The sequence below is a fragment of the Myotis myotis genome, unplaced genomic scaffold (assembly GCF_014108235.1).
Source record: "Myotis myotis isolate mMyoMyo1 unplaced genomic scaffold, mMyoMyo1.p scaffold_m19_p_8, whole genome shotgun sequence".
Taxonomy (NCBI): Eukaryota; Metazoa; Chordata; class Mammalia; order Chiroptera; family Vespertilionidae; genus Myotis; species Myotis myotis.
This window is the reverse complement of record NW_023416390.1, coordinates 84624251-84638404: the sequence shown is the minus strand read 5'-3', so window position 1 is coordinate 84638404 and position 14154 is coordinate 84624251.

The following is a 14154-nucleotide window of genomic DNA, read 5'->3' as shown; positions in this document are numbered from 1 at the left end:
TCACTAACAGAGACAGGTGGCTGATATCAAGAGTTAGGCAGTTAGAAGTAGGATGAGGACACAAAAGACAGTATGACATCGTAAAAGACAGCACAGTGTCGTAGAGATAGAATGAAAATAAGCAAGACTTGGGTTAAAATCAAGCTTTAATTTAGCAAGAATCATAGTCCTTATGTACACAATGGAGATAAAAACATCTCTCTTCCAGGTGGTAAGGAAAGGGGAGATAATGCAGGCAATGCCCTTAGCACAGTTCTTGACACACCGTAAGGGCTCATGGATTTCAATTGCTGTTTCTGATGACAGAGCCCAATGCCTGGGCCAGAAGGTGCATGTCCAGACCTTCAGAACCACATACAGTGCATAGTAGGGAAAGTGGGTTGTTGGTAAATTTGAGCTTTCAGCTACTTGGTCAGAAAAATAGTATATATAGCATTTACTATATATATGATTTCTGTACGAGAAAATTTACACTTATTAGGCCCATTAATCTTCACAACAAACCTAGGCTGAAAGAATTGCTTTTGTCCCCATTGTAACACAAGAAGAAATCAAGACACAGCAGTTAATTAATTGTCCACAGTCACACAGGTGGTGAATGGTAGGGGCAGGTTTTGACCCCAGACGGGTTGGCTCCATAGTCCCCCCTCTTTGTCACTGGCTATGCTGTGTCAGGCCTTCAGGGGGCCCATGTTCCCTGAGGGGGTGCTGGCAGGTGGGGGTAGGACTGGCAGCCTGTGCTGACCTCGCACCTCGCTCTCCAGGGCTCCTTTATTTGGTTTGGTCCTGAGGGCAGGACCTCGCCAAGTAGTGTGCTGTCTCTGTCACCGCCGTCCCAGAATACCTGCGCCTCATGCTCTTCCCGTTCCCCTTGGTCTCTTTCCTCATATGTCACTCACCCCTTAACCCGTCTCCCACCTTCCTGCACAGTCAAGGGTGAAGGAGGGCAAACAAGGAGGGCTGGGTAGAGGAGAAAGAAGAGTTAAGGTTAAAAGAGGTAGGACAGTGGAGAGGGAGGAGGGGAAGGAGGAGGAGGAGGAGGAAGAAGAGGAGTAGGAGGAGAGAGAAAGTGGAAGAGTCTGAGCAAGATGAGTTCCGGTCATAGGGAAAACAGTATACTAGGAGTGTAAGAGGAAGGTGAAGAAAGGAGAAGGAAAGAGAATAGGTGGGAGGAAGGAGGGAGAAATGAGTTGGAAGGAAGCAAGCACAGAAGGCAGAAGGTAAAATAAAGGAGGTGAGGGATCAGTGGAAAGGAGTAAATGGGAAGAATATATGGGTAGGAGAATAGAATGTGAAAACTTGGGGAAAGACAGGTGATGGTGTGGAGAGAGGTAGCAGGAGGAAGGGAAACTGGGGAACTAGGCAAGAAACGGTGTCAAAGAAGGTCCAAGTTCTGTGAAGCAGCCTCATTATAGTAGAGATTTCCTCTCCCACGTGGAGCCAAAACACCCCCCAGTCTTGCTCTCTCCTTCCCTCAGGCTTGGAGGACCAGGAGATCAGGGGAAATGGTAGGAAACAATGTCAGCCTATTACAGAATCATGGATTCCTGCAAGTTCAAAGGAGCCCCAGTCCCACTTTTCATGGTCTGACTGACACACCCTCTTCTCTGCTCAGCTATCCCCCCTTTTTGCTCTCCATGTGGCCAGCTCCTAACTTGGCATAGGCAGGTCTGCCTGGGCCTTTTTATCTAAATTTTGTCCCTGTGGGTCATGAGGTGAGGAATGGGCATGGCATCCCCCAAATCCTCGCTTATTTTAAATCAGCTGCAACTCATTCTGCTGCTCTCAAGGCTCAGGGAGCATTTATTAAGCACCGGTACATGCTTGACACTGTGCCGAGTGCGTCTCCGTGCAGTGCCTTGTGTAAGCCTCACAAAGGCCTGAGAGGCAGGCGCTATTAATCCCCAACGTCGTGGGCAGGAGCTGTGGCTGGGAGAGGCTTAAACAACTTATGCGAGGCCACGCAGCCAGGGAGGGGTGGAGTGGGGAAGCCCTTTATTCAGCCTCCCAGGCCTGTACTCTTTCTATAATGAGGTAAAATCATGTCACGATACTGTCTTCAGAAGGGAGGACAAACTTTGCCATGTAATTGGGAAGCTTAAATGTGCAATGTCTGATCTCAGAAAGGCTTTGCTGATCAGAAATGCCCCACTGCCTCCATGCAGGCAGAACTACCCCTGGCTTGCTTTCTTGCCTGGCCCTTTTGTGTCTTGGACAAGCCGCCCTTGTTCTGTGCCACCCCTAGCCCTCATCTGTAAAACAAGTTCAAATGCTTTACAGAACACAGATGTCCAATCTATGCTGAACTCAGTTCCTAGTCTAAGGAGATCTCTTTGCCCCACCCTCAGGTTCTCTTTCATCGCTTCTTCTTCGGAGGACCTCCCCAAACCCCGAGAATAGTATTTCCAATTTGGTAATGTCATAGCCGTTACACGTTCAGAACTTGTAAATAACTGTTCTGTCACCAAGAAAAAAGGCCAAAGGAAGTGTTTGTTCACAGACTACCAGCGTTGGGCAAGCACAGTGGTCAGGAAGGTCTTTTCGCCGGGGCTGCTGCCTACTCACAAAACCACTAGCCTGAACGCCTTTCACCAGTCCATGTTTTCTGACACGGGGGTCATCCTGGAGAAAGGAGACTCTATTGTCCATCGCTCTGGGCAGAGAGAGATCCCCTTTTCATGGCACTGTGCAGGGGACAGCCTTGTCATTTTCACAAAGGCCCCAGTGATGTTTTAACTGCAGCCCTGCTCTTCCTCTCTTCCTCTTCATTTCCTAGATTTATTTTCCAGACTTTCACTTCCAGAAATAGTTGTAGCCATGAAGAGTTAATTTTGAATTTACCTTCCCACAAAAAGCAACTATGAACAGGACAAAATATTTAAAGCAACTGCTTTTAGGCATTGGACAACAGAAAGCATAGGTTTCTTTTTCTTTTGTTTATTTATTTACCTATTTATTTATTTTTGTTTTGGACTTTAAATAATTTTTAAAGTTTTTAAAATACAGTTGACATACAGTATTATATTTGTTTCATGTATACAACCCAGTGATTAGACATTTATATAACTTACTAAGTGATCATGCTGATAAATCTTGTACCCAGCTGACACCATACATACTTATTATATAATCGATTATATTCCCTTGACTGTACTTTACATCCCCATGACTAGTCTGTAACTACCAATTTGCACTTAGTAATCCCCTCACCTTTTTCACCTATTCCCTAAACACCTCCTGTCATCTGGCAACCATCAAAATGTTCTTTGGATCTATAAGTCTGTTTCAGTTCTGCTTGTTTATTTTGGTTTTTACATTCAGCTGTTAATAGTTATGTACTTATTACCATTTTATTATTCATTTAAAAAATCTTTCTCACTCTTTAATTTAAATATATATATATATTTTTATTGTTGATAGTATTACAAATGTTCCCCCCCCCCCCCCCGCACCCGACACTTACCCACCTCTTACCTTTTTTTGTCTTCTTCTTCCTTTTAATGTTTCATCTAATACTGGTTAATGGTGATGAACTCCTTTAGCTTTTTCTTATCTGGGAAGCTCTTTGTATGTCCTTTGATTCTAAATGATAGCTTTTCTGGGTAGAATAATCTTGGTTGTAGATCCTTGCTTTTCCTCACTTTGAATATTTTTGCCAATCCCTTCTGGCCTGCAAAGTTTCTCTTGAGAAACCAGCTGACAATCTTATCAAAGCTTCTTTGCAGGTAACTAACTGCTTTTCTCTTGCTGCTTGTAAGATTCTTTCTTTGTCTTTAACCTTTAACATTTTAATTGTGATGTGTCTTGGTGTTGATGTTGGTTCATATTGCTTGGCACACTTTACATCTCCTGGATTTGTATATCTATTTTCTTCACCAGGTTGGGGAAGTTTTCTGTCATTATTTTTTTCACATAGGTTTTTAATTCATTGCTCTCTCTCTTCTCCTTTTGGTACCTCCATGATGGGAATGTTGGTATGCTTAAAGTTGTCCCAGAAGGTCCTAATACTATCCTCATATTTTTGTATTCTCTTTTCTTTTTGCTGTTTGGATTGGGTATTTTCTGCTTCCTTATCTTCCAAATATCTGATTTGATCCTCTGCTTCATTGACTCCTGCAATGTATTCTTCATTTCAGTTAATATACTCTTCATTTCTAACTGGCTCTTTTTATGTTTTCTAGTTCTGTTTTATGTTTCCTATCTCTTTGTTGAAGTTCTCACTAAACTCATATACTCTTTCTCTAAGTTCATTGAGCATTCTTATAATGAGTGTTTTGAACTCTGCATCTAGTTGATTGCTTATCTCCATTTTATTTAGCTTTGTTTCTGGAGCTTTGTTCTGTTCTTTCATTTGGGACATGTTTCTTTGTCTCCTCATTTTGGCAGCCTCCCTGTGTTGGCTTCTCTGTATTAGGTAGAGCTGCTATGTCTCCTGGTCTTGATAGAGTGGTCTAATGTATTAGGTGTCCTGTAGGGTCCAGTGGCACAGCCTCTCCATTCACCTGGGCTGGGCACTCCAGGTGCTCTCCCCTCCCCACAGGGGCTGTGTGCACCCTCCTGCTGTAGTTGAGCCTTCATTGCTGTTGGCCCATTAATGGAAGAGATTTACTCCCAGGACGATCAGCTGCAAGGACTGGCTGTCACCCCCATGGAGGATCAGCTGAGCAGGGTCCCAGCCCATGGAGCAGGACTTACTTCAGCAGGGCTCTGGTGCTTGCTAAGTCTGCCCTTTGAGTGTGTTGCTTCTGGAGGTGGTTGGGTGGTGCTTCAACAGGATCTGAAGCTGTTCACTGGGTATGCTGGCTCTGAGGACTTTTGGGAGGTACAGGCCAAGGTTAGCTACCACCTATGTCCTGCATGGGGCCACCCTGCATGAGCTACAGAGAGATCTGCAGCTGGCTGTTACTTGTGCTGGGCTTGGAAGTGCCCATCAGAGGCCAAGCTGTGAACCAAGGCTGGCTGCCACTCATGCCAAGTCTGGTATCACTTAGCAAGAAGTACTTGGCATATTGAGGTCAGATGCTACTTATCTGAGAGATTTTTTAAAAAATATATTTTATTGATTTTTTACAGAGAGGAAGGGAGAGGGATAGAGAGTTAGAAACATCGATGAGAGAGAAACATCGATCAGCTGCCTCCTGCACACCCCCTACTGGGGATGTGCCCGAAACCAAGGTACATGCCCTTGACCGGAATCAAACCTGGGACCCTTCAGTCCAAAGGCTGATGCTCTATCCACTGAGCCAAACCGGTTAGGGCTATCTGAGAGAATTTTAGGAAAATTTGAGCATGATCCAGGAGAGGCCCTTCATATGGAAAAACCCCTGGAAACAGCAGTGGGCCTGCAAGTTGGGTGGGCAGGATCTCAGAGAATCACCAGGGTGGGGCTAACAATGTTGATGGAGACTCAGATATGGCTCCCACCTGCTGGTTCTGTGGGGAAGGGTCTCAGAAAATGAACAATGGCCTCTGCCAGTACTTCTGTTGGGAGAAAGCTGCCCCTCCAGCTCTCACCTTGATGCTGGACATTTCAGTTCCTCCTTGTATGTCTCTGGTGCCTTGTGAGCTGCTTCCCAGTGTTGGAGCTCAAAGCAAGTGAGTCTGAGTAAGTCAGTGCACAGGCTCTTTAAGAGGAACACCTGGAGCTCCAGAAGCCCTCTGTGTCACTTAGCCACAGTCCCTACTGGTTTTTACAGTCAGAAGTTCCTGATCTTAGAGGAAAAGCTTTCAGTCTTTCAGCATTAAGTTTGGTGTTAGTTGTGGGTTTTCCTACAAGGCCTTTATTATACTGAGATGGCTTCCTTCTCTTCCTAGTTTGTTGAGCATTTCTTCATAAAAGGGTGTTGGATTTTGTCAAATGACTTTTCTGCATCAATTGAGATAATCATGTGTTTTGCTGTCTTTATTATGTTAATGTACTTTATTACATTGATTAATGTTTACATTTTGAAACATCTTTGCATTCTAAGAATAAATTTCCCTTGATCATGGGTTATAATCTCTTTAATATGCTGCTAAATTCCGTTTTCTAGCATTTTGTTGAGGATTTTTGCATCAACATTTATAAGGGATATTGATCTGGAGTTTTGTAGTGTCTTTGGACATAAAATTTTATATTCAAGAAACATACTCTTTAAAAATAAAAATGGCCCTAACTTGTTTGGCTCAGTGGATAGAGCATTGGCCTGCAGACTGAAAGGTCCCAGGTTCAATTCCGGTCAAGGGCATGTACCTTGGTTTCGGGCACATCCCCAGTAGGGGGTGTGCAGGAGGCAGCTGATTGATGTTTCTCTCTCATAGATGTTTCTAACTCTCTAACCCTCCCCCTTCCTCTCTGTAAAAAAATCAATAAAATATATTTTAAAAAATAAAAATAAAAAAGAGATAAACTAAAGCCAAGATAAACTCTTCAACAAAATACTTGCACTACATAAAATTTAAAGTAAATTCTTTAGATTAAAGGGAAGTAATTTCAGATGAAACTAAGATTTATAGGAATTAATGAAAGCATTAGAAATGGTAAACATGTGAGTAAATATAAAAGCCTATCTTTGGTTTTAAAAATCTCTTCAAGCAATTTCAAAGTAAAAATAATAACTGCATTGTGGGATTTGTAATATACACAGCAATAACTATATGACAACAAAAGCATTAGGGATAGGGTATAAATGAAAACATGCATTAATGTAAGAATTACACATTTTGCCTGAAATGGTATTCAGTAGACTGGTACGTTAAAGATGTATATTGCAATCCCTAGAGAAATCACTAAAAACAGCATAGATATGAGCAGCTAAAGAGCCAATACAGGAAATAAAATGAAACTGTAAAAATATTTGATTAGCATAAATGAAGGCAAGAAAGAAATAGCAGAGAATCAAAAAATAACACAAAGAAAACAAATATTGTGATAGTAGACTAAACTCAAAGATGTAAATAATTACATTAAATATAAATAGTTTTACCCCCAATAGAAATTCAGAGATTTTGAGACCAGATAACAGGAAAAGATCCAACTACATGACAGCTACCGAAACCTTTGCACTTTAAATATGAAGACACAGATACATTGAAAGCAAAAGAAAAACAACTGGAGGCATGGTGAGCCTGAGCACGCTGCTCTGTGACTATTCTAATATCAGACAAATTAAATTACAAGATGAGGACTGTCAGCAAGAGATGAAGAGGGGCGCTTCCAAAGATTAAGACAAAAGGGCTACTCCAACAATTATAATGAGTCGGGTTGTTTTTCTGAGCAGGATGCCAGGGTGATTTCTTTCCCGGGTCTTTGTCCAGATGGATTCAAAGAATGAAGTCACGGACAAAAGGTGGCAGATGAAAAGGGTGGACATTTATTGGAAACAAATACAGACTTCCATGTAGGGAGGGGGTCTCAAGGGGGTGACCCACTAAACTCCTTTTTTCTAAGGTTTATAAAGGCTGCAGTTATTGGTCTCTTCATGCTCCCCTCTAATTGGTAGAATATCAGCTTCGAAGCCCAAACCCCATGTGGTGCCCCACTCTTTCTCTCCCCACTCAGTGGTAGAATTCTCTATCTCTAGTGAAAAATCTGTTTTCCTCTTTCTCCCATTTTTCTATCCCCTGTGAAAGTTGATTTCCTTTTTCTCCCCAGACCCTGTGCTTTTCCCTATCATCTGTGAATGGATGTCTTCCACCCCCTTATTCTGTGGCCCCTTTTTTCCTTCTTCTCTGTGAATGTATGCCTTTGGCAGCTCCAAGCCCTCACCTATGCCTTCCTCCCCAATAGACCCTCTTTATTACTAAATCTCCCTAAACCTGCCTATTTTAGCCCTAAAACTCCTTTCAATAGTGTCTGCACTTAACAATATGCCTTTAATATACATGAAGCAAAAACTGATTGAAATATGAGAAGAAATATTCAAACCAACAATCATAGTAGGAGATTTTTAACACCTTCCCGTCAGTAATTGACTGAACATGTGGACAAATAAATCAGCACTGATATAGGAGATTCGAACAACACTAGCTCCAGCCTGGTCTGATTGGCATTTACAGAGCACTTTCCGCAACAACTGCGACGGCACGCTCTTCCCATGGGCATGGAGAGCATTGACCTAGATTCAGACTCACCGTAAGATAAGTATCAATACGTTCCAGAGCAGTAAAACAGTGCACACATTTTCTCATGCTAAAAATGAATTAAATTTGAAACACGAAAGATAAAATACCTAGAAATATTTGGGAATTAAACAACATATTTCTAAATAATCCATGGTTAAAAGGTAAAATCACAAGGGAAATTATAAAATATTTCACATGAAATGATAACAAAGAACACAGCATTTCGAAATATGTAGAATACAGGTTAGAGGGAAATTTATACCTTTAAATATTTTTATTAGAAAAATTTTTGCATCAAAGGACATAAAATATGTAAATAAATATAAAGCACAAAACAATGAAATACAAAACAAACAGTAGAGAATATTAATAAGGCCCAAATTTGTTTTATTAAAAGATTAATAAAATTGGTATAAATCCTCAGAGAGGCTGATGAAGAGAAAGAAGAAAATACAAGTTCCTAGTATTAGCATGCAAAAGGAGATGCCACTACAGATCTCACAGACATTAAAAGAATACTGACAGAATGTGATTAGCAACTTCATGCTAATAAATTCAACAGCTTAGAGAAAAAAGACAAATTGTATGGTGATTGCCAGAGGGAAAGGGAGTGGGGGAGGTAGAAGAGGGTAAAAGAGGGATAAATGGTGATGGAAGGAGACCTGACTTGGGGTGATGAACACACAATATAATACATAGATGACATATTGTAGAATTGTACCCCTGAAACCTATATAGTTTTATTTAGAACTTTTATGCATATATGCATAACCCATGGACACAGACAATAGGGTGCAGGGATGTGCTAAAAGGGGTCAGTGGGGATACAGGGGGACATATGTAATACTTTCAACCATAAAGATTTAAATTTAAAAAATAAAGAAACTATATAGTTTTATTAACCCATGTCACCCAATAAATTCAATAAAAATAAAAAGGGAAAAATTACTTGAAAAAGACAACTAAAAAATAGGCACACGATGAAATAGCATATATAAATAGTCCTATAGCTACCAAATAACTGAAGTTTGTTTTAAAAAACCTTTACAAAAATACCCACTCCAGGCCCAAGTAAATCTACAGATCAATGTAGTCAAACACTTAAGAAATAGTACCAACCTCACACAAACTCTTTCGGAAAATAGAGGTATAGGCTTCACTGCACAATTCAGTTTATGAGGTCAGCATTACTCTGTACTATCAAAACCTGAAAAATATCCTAGAAGAAAGAAAACTTCAGATCAGCTTCACTCATGAATATGTATATATAAAAAAAATTTAACACAGTTTTAGCATGTTGAATCTCATAATATGTTTTAGAAAAATATACCATGACCAAGTGGAGTTGAGAGTGGAGCTGTTAAACATTTAAAAATCCACCCATATAATTTATTATATTAACAGAATAAAACAATTGTCTTAGTAAAGACAAAAAAAGTTGACAATATTCAACATCCATTCAGATAAAACCTCTCAACAAACTAAGAATAGAAGGAAACTTGCCCATGCGATAAAGAGTTTCCTTCAAATCCTTCAGCTAGTATATTGTTATTGATGAAATGGAATACATTTCCCAAAAACTGGAAACAAAAATAGGATGCCCACTCTCACCACACATATTCAATATTGTACTGGAGGTCATAGCCAGTGCAAGAAAATGAATTAAAAGGTATAATGATTCAAAGGAGAAAGTAAATCTGTCTTTATTATCAACAACATGATTGTCTACGTAGAAAATACTAAGGAACTTACCACTCCCCTCCCCTACTACAACTGATGAGTAATTTTAGCTGGTTTGTAGGATAAAAGGTCAATATACAAAAGTCACTATTTCCCTATGTCTAGGAACAAAAGATATAAAATTAAACTTTAAAGAAATGCCATTTACAATGACATAAAACATGAAACATTAAGAGACAAACTTAACAAAATACATGCAAGTTTGTGTACTAAAAAAACTAGAGAATATTTTGAGAAATTAAGGATCTAAAATAAATGAAATGATGTTCTGTGTTCATGGATCAAAAGAATCAATATTGGTAAGATATCAGTTCTCCTCAAATTAATATATAGATTCACAGCTATTCAATCGAATTGCCAGTAAGTTTTCCTGTAGAAAATGACAAACTGACTCAAAAGTTGATAAGGATATGCAAAGAACCTAGTATAGCCAAAACAATCTTGAAAACTGAGGAACAAAGTGGAGAACTTACACTAATCAATTTCAAGATTTACAAAAATGGGGGGATAAATGGTGATGGAAGGAGATTTGACTTGGGATAGTGAACACACAATACAGTGTACAGATAATGTGTTGTGAAATTGTGCACTTGAAACCTGTATAATGTCACCCCAATAAATTTAAAAAAGAAAGAAAACAAAACAAATAGAAACAGACTTATAAAAAACTACACTATCAAGATAATGCAGCATTAGATTAGCATAACCCCCCCCTCAAAAAAAATCAATAGAACAAAAAGAATACAGAATTAGACCCACATATATAAAGTCAATTGATTTTAAATAAAGGCACCAAAAACAATCCAATGGGTAGAAAGGAAATCCTTTGGACAATAAATAATACTGAGGTAAAATCAGTATAAAATATAAAAAAACCTTGACTTCCCCATTGACCTCCTTTGTCAAACCATATGCAAAAAGTAAGTTGAGGTTGATCATGGACTAAAACATCAAAACTATCATCAAAAAGTTTCTAAAACAACAACAACCCTTTAACACTTGGGGGTAGGCAAAGATTTCTTAAAGAGGACACAAATAGCACTGTCTATAAAAGAAAAAAGTTGATAAAATAGGTTTCATCAAAATTAATAACTTTGATTAAAGACACTGTTAAGAAAATGCAGTGCAAACTACAAGACTGGGAGAATGACAATCACAACACATGTATATCACAAATGTCTTGTATCCAGAATATGTAAATAACTCTTGCACATCCAAATAAAAACACAAGCATTCCAATAAAAATGGAAAAGTACTTAAATAGACACTTTACAAAAGTGTAAGGTGAATAGGGTTCAAATCCAGGTCTCCCCCCTCCCCATGCACTTAAACATTTCATTCTACTTTGGGGACTAGGCTGAGCTTTGAACAGTCTGGTGCCCATCATTCCATCTATTCATTCACCTCCCCATCCACCCATAACCAGTCAGCATTCTAGTACCACTAGTGGCCTCGATTTCCTGCCTCAAGTGTCTCACAGTCTAAAGCAGGAGAAGAGGGATCAGTAAGTAGAATGGCACATGACACCTCTAGGATGAAGGCGCCGGGGGCTGTGAGGGCACAGAGGAGGGGCCCAACCTAGCTAGTCATTCAGATGGAGGCTTTCAGATGAGGCACAAAGGGCATTTCCCTTGAGATTGTCCCCTTCCACCACCGTGTGCCTTGGGTCTCCATCAGTGCAGGATGGGGACAGGGGTCTCCCAGAGAAGGGAACTGTTGTACAAGTCCGGTAGGGAAGGTGGACCAGACAGGATTTGGCTGCCCCTCTTCTCCTTCTCCCTCTGTCTCCCATTCCCTCATCCTGGACCAGTTAATGTGTATCCACAAGAAGGCATTACCCTTCCCCTCCAGGGAGCTATGATGGGAAGAAGCGAGAGAATGATTCCAGATAGATAGCTCAGGAACAATCTGCCAGTCCCTCCACCTCTCCTGCTGCTCCGTCTTCAGCGAGGCTGTGCGGGAGGTATGAAGGGGAAGCACAGGACGGGGCCCACCCTCAGGGGCCCTCTGCTCCCGCGCAGGAGCTACGGTAGATGCTGCTGGAGTGACCCAGCAGGAGTGGGGTTGGGTGAGAATCAATGAAAGCAAACGGGGAGAAAGGAGAGGCTGAGGAAGGCGGATGCAGTTTGGAGGGCTTCCTAGAGGAGGTGAGGCTTGAAAAGGAAAGTGGGGCGGATTTGGATGGGAGGATAGTCATGGGGGGCCACTCTGGGTAGTAATTATGTCACAAATAATTATTAATAAATTATTACTAACATTTGTGGAGCACTTATGATTTTCCTCCTACTCATTGACCAAGGTAAGTGCTTTCTATGAATAACCATATTTGCATTTCAGGTGGGATAGTGAATTTAACATGAGCCAAGACATTTTGCTTGCAGAGCAGCTCAAGGGAGCCCGAGTGTGGCCTCCTCCACCTACGTACACATGCGTACAGGCATGCACACAGAACCCAGCCTGAGGCACTCTGGGGCAGAGTCAGGAGCCAAGTCTCACGTGCTTCCTCAGCACTGACCTTGTCCGTGGATGTGAACTGGTGAGCACATTGGCCTCTGGGCGGCATACACTCATCTAAACTTCCAAAGGGAAGAACGCGGGTCAGGCAAGCCGCTGGAGAATGACTGCGCCTGGCAGGAGCCCTGGAGGGTCATGCCTGTCTGAGTCTGGAACTTTCCATCAATCAGATGACCGGGTTTCGTGCAGTGTCTGCGGGGACAGGCGCTGCGCTCGCAGAATTCCCACGAGGCCTGAGGTACTGCCCAACGCCTTGCTGGGGAGGCAGAGCGCCGTGGACGAACCAATTCGGTAGCCGACAAATGAGAATAGTGTGGGCCTGGTGTCCCTCGGGCTGGGTGCTGGGGTCCTCTCCCCTGCAGAGGGGATGCGGGCCCCCACGGGGATGTGAGGAGAGAGCAGAGCAGGTGGGCCCCGGCCCTCTTCTGTTTCATACAGAATGAGCTTTAATGGAATATTTTTTCCATTGATTTTTAGAGAGCGTGGAAGAAAGAGGGAAAGACAGAGAGAAACATTACTGTGAGAAACACATTGATTGGTTGCCTCCTGCACGAGCCCTGTTCAAGGTTCTGCCAGGGAGGATCCTGCAACTGAGGTACGTGCCCTTGACCGGAATCGAACCTGGTACCCTTTGGTCTGCAGGCTGACACTGTATCCACTGAGCCAAGCCAGCTAGGGCTAGAATGAACTTTAGGTAAGATTTCATTCAAACCTATTCTGTTACTCACAAAAAATACTCCTAGTGGAGTATGGCTCTGTGTGTGCTCTGTGTTATCGGCTTAGGACTCGAGCAGGTGCTGAAGGGATTGAGAAACTGAGGACATGGCACTGGGGGTGAGGTGTCCTTGCCGATGTCTGAGAGGGAGCATGAGCTGCATGAATCCTGACTCCCGCCACACCCAGCTCAAGGAGCCCCATTTCCCATATACTGCACGCTTAACCGCATAGTCACAGTCCTAACTTCATGCTCACCTGGCGGGGCCTTCCACGTGGCAGTCTTGGAGCCAGGGAGCCAAGGCTGTGGGGAGCCTGGACACGGGCCACAGGCTGTGGGGAGCCAGGCGAGCACCTTTTCCCCAAGAAGGGGACCAAGATCACTGGGCCTGGGCAGGGTCAGCCTTGATCAGAGGTCTCCTGCTCTGGGCGGTGGGGTCTCTTAGACAGAGAGCTCTCTGCCCAGTGGGGCCCAGGTCCCTCCCGCCTCCCTCCCGCCCCTCAGGAGGGCTGTCAGATGCACCTGCCCACCTCACTCCCATCACTTGTCAGCTTCGTAGCAATCAGGCTGCTCCTTAACACTGAACAGGCAAGCACTCCAGCGGCTGCCTGCAATTTCTCCTTGTTAGCGCTAGCAGGGGCTGGTGTGAGGTCTCACTTGCCGGCCTCCCGCCGAGGCTGCACCTGGGGCGGGCTGTGCAATCACCCTGGCCCTGGCCGTGGAAGTGAGCTCTGCAGAGCTGGGAGGGGTCTGGCCAGCATGCTAGGGAAACTCTGGGGAAAGCCCCTGGGCAGGAACCTGCCCTGCTGTCTGTCTCCCCATATGACTCTCGGCCACACATATAGTATAGTGAGTTCATTGACTAAACGCTGGTGTGCTAAGGGCTGGGGACGCAGTGGGGAATAGGCCACGGCCTTACGTTCTAGTGCGGCAGTGTCCACAGATCATCTCCGGCGATGCTGTGAGTGCCATATGGAGGGGCACTCAGCCTCATTACTGAGGACTTGTCTCCCGCTGCCAGGGGGGTCAGAGAAGGCCTCAGGGATTCAGATGTGTGGGAGCACAGGGGCAGGCGGGGCACG